The sequence below is a fragment of the Plecotus auritus genome (assembly GCF_963455305.1).
Source record: "Plecotus auritus genome assembly, chromosome: 2".
In the NCBI taxonomy this organism is placed as follows: Eukaryota; Metazoa; Chordata; class Mammalia; order Chiroptera; family Vespertilionidae; genus Plecotus; species Plecotus auritus.
This window is the reverse complement of record NC_137771.1, coordinates 197,461,765-197,470,626: the sequence shown is the minus strand read 5'-3', so window position 1 is coordinate 197,470,626 and position 8,862 is coordinate 197,461,765.

The window sequence follows — 8,862 nt, the reverse complement described above, 5'->3', positions numbered from 1 at the left end:
AACAGAATTATAAATGGTAGATTCACATTGAAATGAGGACTGCTGTTACACCGCTAGATAGGTTCATATGGGTTGCCAGGAATCTAATTACACTTTAGGATGTTGCTTGTATAAAAACAATGCATTTACAAGTTCCCATTGAGCAATGTATCAACAAGCCTCTCAGACACAAGCTCTTCTAATTTGGGTACTATCAGAGTGATGAAATCTCTATTCGTTTATTATTCACTAGAGGCCCAATGCACAAAATTTGTGCAAGAGTAGGCCTTCCTTCCCCCAGCTGCCGGCACTGGCTTCCCTCTGGCACCTGGGACCTGGGCTTCCCTCGCAGAGGGAGGCCCCGCCCACCCCCACAGCCCACTGGTCGGTGGCCTGGGCCTCCCTCTGAGGGGGCGATCATGGAGTGATGGCTGAGCCCCCAACCAATCGCATCGCACCCACCTTGGCTGGCCTGGCCTGGCGCCAGTAGGTGTCATAGTGTGGTCGTCAGGAAGGTCTTTCGGTCTAATTCGCATATTAATCTTTTATTATTATAGATTAGCAGAAACATCAAAATATACATATAATACCATGAGAAACACAGTTCAATAAAGAAATTAAGACAAAGGGACACTAATGTTAGAAAAAACACGCTGAAGCCATAGATAGTTTCTGGTTTTAAAATGCATGCCTAAAGACAAGTGGAGCTTACTGCTAGCCAACGGAAAGAAAAATTCACTGGTTACGTAATTCCTGAGATTTGGCCTGATTTCTCCGGAAAATGCCCAATTATGCCTAGTCCTGCAGGCTGAGAAAAATTTCTCCCATGGATCCTCAACCGAGGACTCCATGTAATGTTGTTACCTAACATCATAGCTAACACTTAGTGGGGACTATACAAGTACTTGTCTCATTGTTGCCTTCACATCTCAAAAACACTCTCTGAGGCTCTTCTGGGGTGAGGAAAAGGTGGCTCAGGGAAGTTCAACAAGTTGGCCAGGCCGTGCAGCTCAGAAATGGTGGGCCTGGGACTTGACTGGGTCTGTTGGTCACTGAAGTCCCTGCTGTTGTGAGCTGTGTTATGAACAGTAACCCTAGGGTGACATCAGCCAGTACTTTCTTTTTTTTTTTTTATTTTTTCAAATTTTTATTAAGGTATTATATGTGTACATATCTTACCATTGCCCCCCACCCCCAACCCACTCCCATACATGCCCTCACCCCCCAATGTTTTGCATCCGTTGTTTACTCTTATATACATGCATATAAGTCCTTCAGTTGATCTCTTATTTCCCCCACCTCTCCCTAACCTTACCACTGTAATTTGACAGTCTGTTTGATGTTTTACTGCCTCTGTAACTATCTTTTTGTTCATCAGTTTATAATGTTTTTCATTATCCCCAAATGAGTGGGATCATGTGGTATTTTTCTTTCATTGACTGGCTTATTTCACTTAGCATAATGTTCTCTAATTCCATCCAAGTGCCTACAAATGGTAGTAATTCCTTCTTTTTTACGGCAGCATAGTATTCCATTGTGTAGATGTACCATAGTTTTCTGATCCAGTCATCTGCTGATGGGCACCTAGGCTGTTTCCAAATCTTAGCTATTGTAAATTGTGCTGCTATGAACATAGGGGTGCATATATCCTTTCTGATTGGTGTTTCTGGTTTCTTAGGATATATTCCTAGGAGTGGGATTACTGGGTCAAATGGGAGTTCCATTTTCAGTTTTTTGAGGAAACTCCATACTGTTCTCCACAGTGGCTGCACCAGTCTGCATTCCCACCAGCAGTGCACGAGGGTTCCTTTTTCTCCGCATCCTCGCCAACACTTGTCGTTTGTTGATTTGTTGATGATAGCCATTCTGACAGGTGTGAGATGGTATCGCATTGTTGTTTTGATTTGCATCTCTCGGATAATTAGTGACTTTGAGCATGTTTTCATGTGTCTCTTGGCCTTCCTTCTGTCTTCTTTCGAAAAGCTTCTATTTAGGTCCGTTGCCTATTTTTTTATTGGATCATTTATCTTCCTTTTATTAAGTTGTATAAGCTGCCTGTAGATGTTGGAAATTAAGCCTTTATCAGTGATACCATTTGCAAATATGTTCTCCCATACAGTGGGGTTTCTTGTTGTTTTGTTGATGGTTTCTTTTGCTGTGCAAAAGCTTTTTATTTTGATGTAGTCCCATTTGTTTATTTTCTGTTTGGCTTCCATTGCCCTAGGGGCAGTATCACTGAAAAAGTTCTTTTGGCATATGTCTGAGATTTTGCTGCCTGTGGATTCCTCTAGTATTTTTATGGTTTCCCGTCTTATATTTAAGTCCTGTACCCATTTTGAGTTTATTTTTGTGTATGGTGTAAGTTGGTGATCTAGTTTCATTTTTTTTGCATGTATCTGTCCAATTTTCCCAACACCATTTATTAAAGAGACTGGCTTGACTCCATTGTATGCTCATGCCTCCTTTGTCAAATATTAAATGCGCATATTGGTTTGGGTCGATATCTGGATTCTCTATTCTGTTCCATTGATCTATATGTCTGTTCTTGTGCCAGTACCAGGCTGTTTTGATGACAGTGGCTTTGTAATACAGCTTGAAATCTGGTATTGAGATCCCTCCTACTTTATTCTTCTTTCTCAGGATTGCTGTGGCTATTCGGGGTCTTTTTTTATTCCAGATGAATTTTTGGAGAGTTCTTTCTAGGTCTGTGAAATACGCCGTTGGTATTTTAATGGGGAGTGCATTGAATCTATAGATTGCTTTGGGTAGTATGGACATTTTAATGATGTTGATTCTACCAATCCATGAACATGGTATGTTCTTCCATCTGTTTACATCTTCCTCTATCTCTTTTTTCAGTGTCCTGTAGTTTTCCGCATATAGGTCTTTTACCTCCTTGGTTAGGTTTATTCCTAAGTATCTTAATTTTTTTGGTGCGATGGAAAATGGGATTGCTTTTTTAGTCTCTCTTTCTGTAAGTTCATTGTTGGTGTATAGAAATGCCATAGATTTCTTGGTGTTAATTTTGTATCCTGCTACATTGCCGAATTCATTTATTAAGTCTGTTAGTTTTTTGATGGAGTCTTTCGGGTTTTTTATGTACAATATCATGTCATCTGCAAATAAGGACAGCTTTACTTCTTCTTTTCCAATTTGGATGCCTTTTATTTCTTCTTCTTGTCTAATTGCAGTGGCTAATACTTCCAGTACTATGTCAAACAGGAGTGGTGAGAGTGGGCATCCCTGTCTTGTTCCTGTTCTTAGGGGAAATGGTTTTAGTTTTTGCCCATTGAGTATGATGTTAGCTGTGGGTTTATCATATATAGCTTTTATGATGTTGAGGTATGATCCTTCTATTCCCACCTTGTTGAGAGTTTTTATCAAGAAAGGGTGTTGGATTTTGTCAAATGCTTTTTCTGCATCAATTGATATGACTATGTGATTTTTATCTCTCAATTTGTTTATGTGATGTATCACATTTATTGATTTGCGGATATTGAACCATCCTTGCATTCCTGGGATAAACCCTACTTGGTCATGGTGTATGATCTTTCTGATGTACTGCTGGATCCTATTTGCTAGAATTTTGTTGAGGATTTTGGCATCTACATTCATGAGGGATATTGGCCTATAATTCTCTTTCATTGTGTTGTCTTTATCTGGTTTTGGTATTAGGGTGATGCTGGCTTCATAGAAGGAGCTTGGAAGTGTTCCTTCCTCTTGAATTTTTTGGAATAGTCTGAGGAGGATAGATTTTAGTTCTTCCTTGAATGTTTGGTAGAACTCTCCTGTGAAGCCGTCTGGCCCCGGGCTTTTGTTTGCCGGAAGCTCTTTGATGACTGCTTCAATTTCTTCCATAGTTACTGGCATGTTGAGCTGTTTAGATTCTTCCTGATTGAGTTTTGGAAGGTTATATTTTTCTAGGAATATGTCCATTTCCTCCAGGTTGTCCAGTTTGTTGGAATAGAGTTGTTCGTAGTATTTTTTAACAATCCTTTGTATTTCGGCGGGATCTGTTGTTATTTCACCTCTTTCATTTCTGATCTTGTTTATTTGGGTCCTCTCTCTTTGCTTCTTGGTGAGCCTGGCTAGAGGTTCATCAATCTTGTTTATCCTTTCAAAGAACCAGCTCTTGGTTTTGTTGATCTTTTGTATTGTTTCTTTGGTCTCTATGTCGTTTATCTGTGCTCTGATCTTTATTATTTCCTTCCTTCTGCTTACACTGGGCTTTTCTTGTTGCTCTTTTTCTAACTCTTTGAGTTGTTGGGTTAGGTAATTTATTACCCCTGTTTCTTGTTTTTTGCAGTAGGCTTGTAGAGCTATGAACTTCCCTCTCAAGACTGCTTTCGCTGTGTCCCATAGATTTTGGATTGTAGTGTTTTCATTGTCATTTGTTGTCATGATGTTTTTTATTTCTTCTTTGATCTCTCTGGTAACCCAGTCATGGTTTAATAGCATGCTGTTTAGTCTCCATGTGTTTGATTTCTTTGGGTTGTTTTTATTGTAGTTGATTTCCAGTTTTATGCCACTGTGGTCTGAGAAGATGCTTGATATGATTTCTATCTTCTTGAATTTGAAGAGACTTTGCCTATGTCCCAACATATGGTCTATCTTTGAAAATGACCCATGTGCGCTTGAGAAGAATGTATATTCTGTGGCTTTGGGGTGAAATGTTCTGAAGATGTCAATTAATTCCATCTGGTCTAGTGAGTCATTTAGGATTGATGTTTCTTTGCTGATGTTTTGTTTAGAGGATTTGTCCAATGGTGATAGTGGGGTATTAAAGTCTCCTACTATGATTGTATTGCTGTCAATGTCTCCCTTGATATCTTCCAGGAGTTTTTTTATGTATTTGGGTGCTCCTGTATTGGGTGCATATATGTTTACCAGAGTTATTTCTTCTTGTTGGATTGCTCCCTTTAGTATTATGAAATGGCCTTCCTTATCTCTTGTTATGTCCTTCAGTTTGAGATCTAATTTGTCAGAAATAAGTATTGCTACCCCAGCTTTTTTTTCAGTTCCATTTGCCTGGAAAACCTTTTTCCATCCCTTCACCCTCAGTCTGTGTGCGTCTTTTTTTCTGAGGTGGGTTTCTTGTAGACAGCAGATATATGGGTCGTGTTTTCTTATCCAATCTGTTACCCTATGTCTTTTGATTGGGGCATTTAATCCATTTACATTTAAAGTTATTATTGATAGGTACTTATTTGTCGCCATTCCTATTCTTTACCCCTGTGTTACTTCTTCGCTTCCTGTTTCTTTCTTTCTTTCTTTCTTTTTTTTTTCTTTTTTTACAGTAGACCCTTTAGCATTTCTTGCATTGCTGGTTTGGTGGTAATAAATTCCCTTAGTCCTTTTTTGTCTGTGAAGCTCCTGATTTCACCTTCAATTTTGATTGACAGCCTTGCTGGGTACAGTATTCTTGGATTCAGCCCCTTCCTTTGCATGACTTTGTATATTTCATTCCATTCCCTTCTGGCCTGATGAGTTTCTGTTGAGAAATCAGTTGCTAGTCTGATGGGGGTTCCTTTGTATGTAACTTTCTGTCTCTCTCTTGCTGCTTTTAAGATTCTTACTTTGTCGTTGGTGTTTGCCAATTTAATTATAATGTGCCTTGGCGTCGGTCTTTTGGGGTTCATTTTGCTTGGGACTCTGTGAGCTTCTTGGATTTGTGTGGGTTTTTTCTTCCCTATATCTGGGAAATTTTCTGTCATTATTTCTTCAAAGAGGTTTTCTACTCCTTGCTCAGCTTCCTTTCCTTCTGGAACCCCTATTATGCGGATGTTGTTTTGTTTCGTGTTGTCCCAAAGTTCCCTTAGACTCTCCTCCTGCCTTTTAATTTTTTTTTCTAGAAGTTGCTTTTCTTGGGTATTTTTTTCCATCTTGTCTTCTAGCTCACTGATGCGGTCCTCTGCTTCTTCTAGTCTACTCTTGATGCTTTCTATTGAGTTCTTTACAGCAGCGATGTCATTTTTCATTTCTTCTTGGTTCTTCTTCATTTCCTCTTGGTTCTTGCTCATATTGTCGAATTTGTCTTCCATTCTTTTCAGCCACCTTATGACCATTTCTCTGAATTCTTTTTCTGGAAGGTTGCTTGCCTCCATTTCGTTTACTTCCTTTTCTGGTGATGCCTGCTTTTCTTTCATATGCGGGCTGCTTCTTTGTCTCCCCATGGTCTCTCTTCTCTGGGTGTCTGGTTATGTAGTTCTCTCTCTCCTGGGTTGATTTAAAGGCACAAAATACAGCACTACCAGGTACAACTCACAAGGCACTGAACAGGAATGTATTCACGATATTAATAACCTCCAATAAAGGTGACCACCAGAGAAAGGCAAATTAGGTGATAGAAGAGAAAGAAGAAGAGGAAAAAAGAAAGAAAGAAAAAAAAAAAGAAAAAAGGAGTGTGAAAATGAAATTGGGAAAAGGGAAAGTAAAGAGAAAAAAAAAAAAGTAAGAGAGACAAGAAATTGACTAAGAGAGAAAGGGGAACAGACTATATATATTGGGGATAAAACTCCAATAGAACAATCACTAATCCCAGCAAATGCCAGCAACAAGTGCCTGGGGATTAGTACAAACTACAACACCAACTAATATGGAGTGAGGCAAGGGAAAGCTGAAGCACAAAACAAACAAAAAAATAAATAAAAGAAGAATAAGCAAAACAATCTCACAAAAAAAGCATAAAAATTGGATATAATCTACATTCAAGCAAACAACAACAAAAGGACAGAGATAAGGACAAGTTTATGGATAACTCAGACAGCGAAGGGAAAGGTGTATGTGGACTTGGAGCAGGGGATTGGAGATTAGATATGTAAGTAGGGTGAAATTTTAACAAGGGGTAAACAGAAAGAATAGGGAAAATCTAAAGCAGTAAAAGGGTAAGACAAACAGGACACTGAAAAGGGGGAGGTTAGGAAGAGAGTGATGGCCTAAAGGTAGAGTTGAGATAGAGTAAAACGATGCTAAAGGAAAGATAAAAAATAGAATGTAGAACCCTAATCCCAAAATAAAATGAAGAGAAAATAAAATGACACTTAAAAAAAAAAAAAAAAGATAAAATAGCAGTAGTAATAATACGGATTGAAAATAAAAATGTAATCATTAAAAAGGTAAAATCAAGTGATGAAAAAAGAAAAAAAAGTTTCTTGATTAAAAGATGCAAAAAATGAAAATTTTAAAAAAATAAAAAAATAAAAAAAATAAAAGGTAAAAATAAAATGTGGAGTAGTGAAGGTCATTCACTTCCTCTGTTTTTCTGTTTGGCACGCCTGTTTCTCAGTCCAGACAGTATTGCAGTTCCCTGCGATCCACTGCTCTTCGGTGTTGTAAGCCAGTCCTGATTTTAAGCAGGCGGTGTGTCTTAATTTCTCGTATTCCTTTATTTTTGATTACACAAGAGTCAATTTGTGATTCAGCCCCTGGGTGGCAGTGTTTCTGGATTGACTTCCGGGTCTATCTATGGCCTCTCTAGGCAGTGTTAGAGCCTTCTTTCCCTGTGGCACTCGCCACAGGCCTGTGGGAATGGGCTGCCTCAGAGCTGGCTCTCTGATGGTCACTCCCCGCTCCGATCCCCAGGTTCCAGAAAAACAACCTTCCCCTGCAGTCTCCCAGGGTGTCCCCAACTGGGTGATCCTATGTATTGGGCTTAGTAATCAGATGCAAGGATTTGAAGAGGAAAAAGCCCAAGTGTGCGAATTCCGGGACTGCGAGTAAGCCCAGGCACCCAGGGAGCGCACGGGCTGCACGTAAGTCTGGACTGCCTGAAATTCTTAGGGTGTCCCTGCACTTCAGATCAAAATGGGTTGCTTTTTAGAGTGCCCTTCTCTTAGCAGCTCTGAGGACCCCTTTCCACAGTCACAGATCACGCCAGCCCCTACAGCCACGGATTTTTCTAGGCACAGACTTCCCTGGTCCTCCAGCTCCCGCAAAACGCGCGTTCCTCTCTCCCGCCGGGACCAGAGACCTCACCTTATCCCAGGCGAAATCTGACCTTTCCGTGGTGGAGTGTAGAGCTTCTCTGAACCCGTGTGCTTGCGCCAGTTGGGGAGCGTTGTTCTGGGGCTCGCAGCTGTTCCTGGGGTGCCGCCGTTGTGGATTCTCAGGCTTCAGATAAGCTCCACTTTCCGGATCAAGATGGCGCAGACTCTGCGTCCAAGCCCGCAGCTCCGGGAGGGGACCCAGCCGCAGTTCGTGCTGCCAGGTCAGGGGAACCCCGTTCAGCAGTCCCCCACCTCCTTCTGGAATTCAGCTGTCTCCCAACCAGCCAACAAACACTCCTTGCGCGACCCTCAGCTGTTCTTTCTTTCTGCTCAGGGACAAGGCTCGGAACACGTCTGTCTATTCCGCCGCCATTATTCCCTCCCAGCCAGTACTTTCTGGTGTTTCTTTTAATGGCCTCAATAGCCAATGACAAAAACGTGTGTCAAAAAAGGAGCAAATTATCTTCAAACAGGAAGCCTAAAGCATGACTTGTAACACTTTAATTTTTTTATATTAAATTTTATACTTTCCATTCTTAGTGAATTAGTAGGAATAAAAAAAGGTTATTTTTCAAGGCTACAAATTCTCTATTTCTCTAGTAAATAAAACAAGTTGAATTTTCAAAGTTCCATGTTTTCTCTTTTATGTAGGTTGTAGCTCTCCCACAGACTCTGAAGGGTTTTCTCACTGCCTATGAGAAGTCAAGTACACTTGTCAATGCTAGAAGATTCTTTCTTAAATAGTCTGCCATCTTTTGTTTAATCTTGAAGCTCTGTGGAAAGCAGCTTTGTTCTTTGTCCTACTTGCAAAAGGAACTTTTCCACTAACACCTGCTGGGAATATGAAATAGGTTTTATTTCCACCAAAGAAGAGCTTATTACTCATTTGTATAGTATT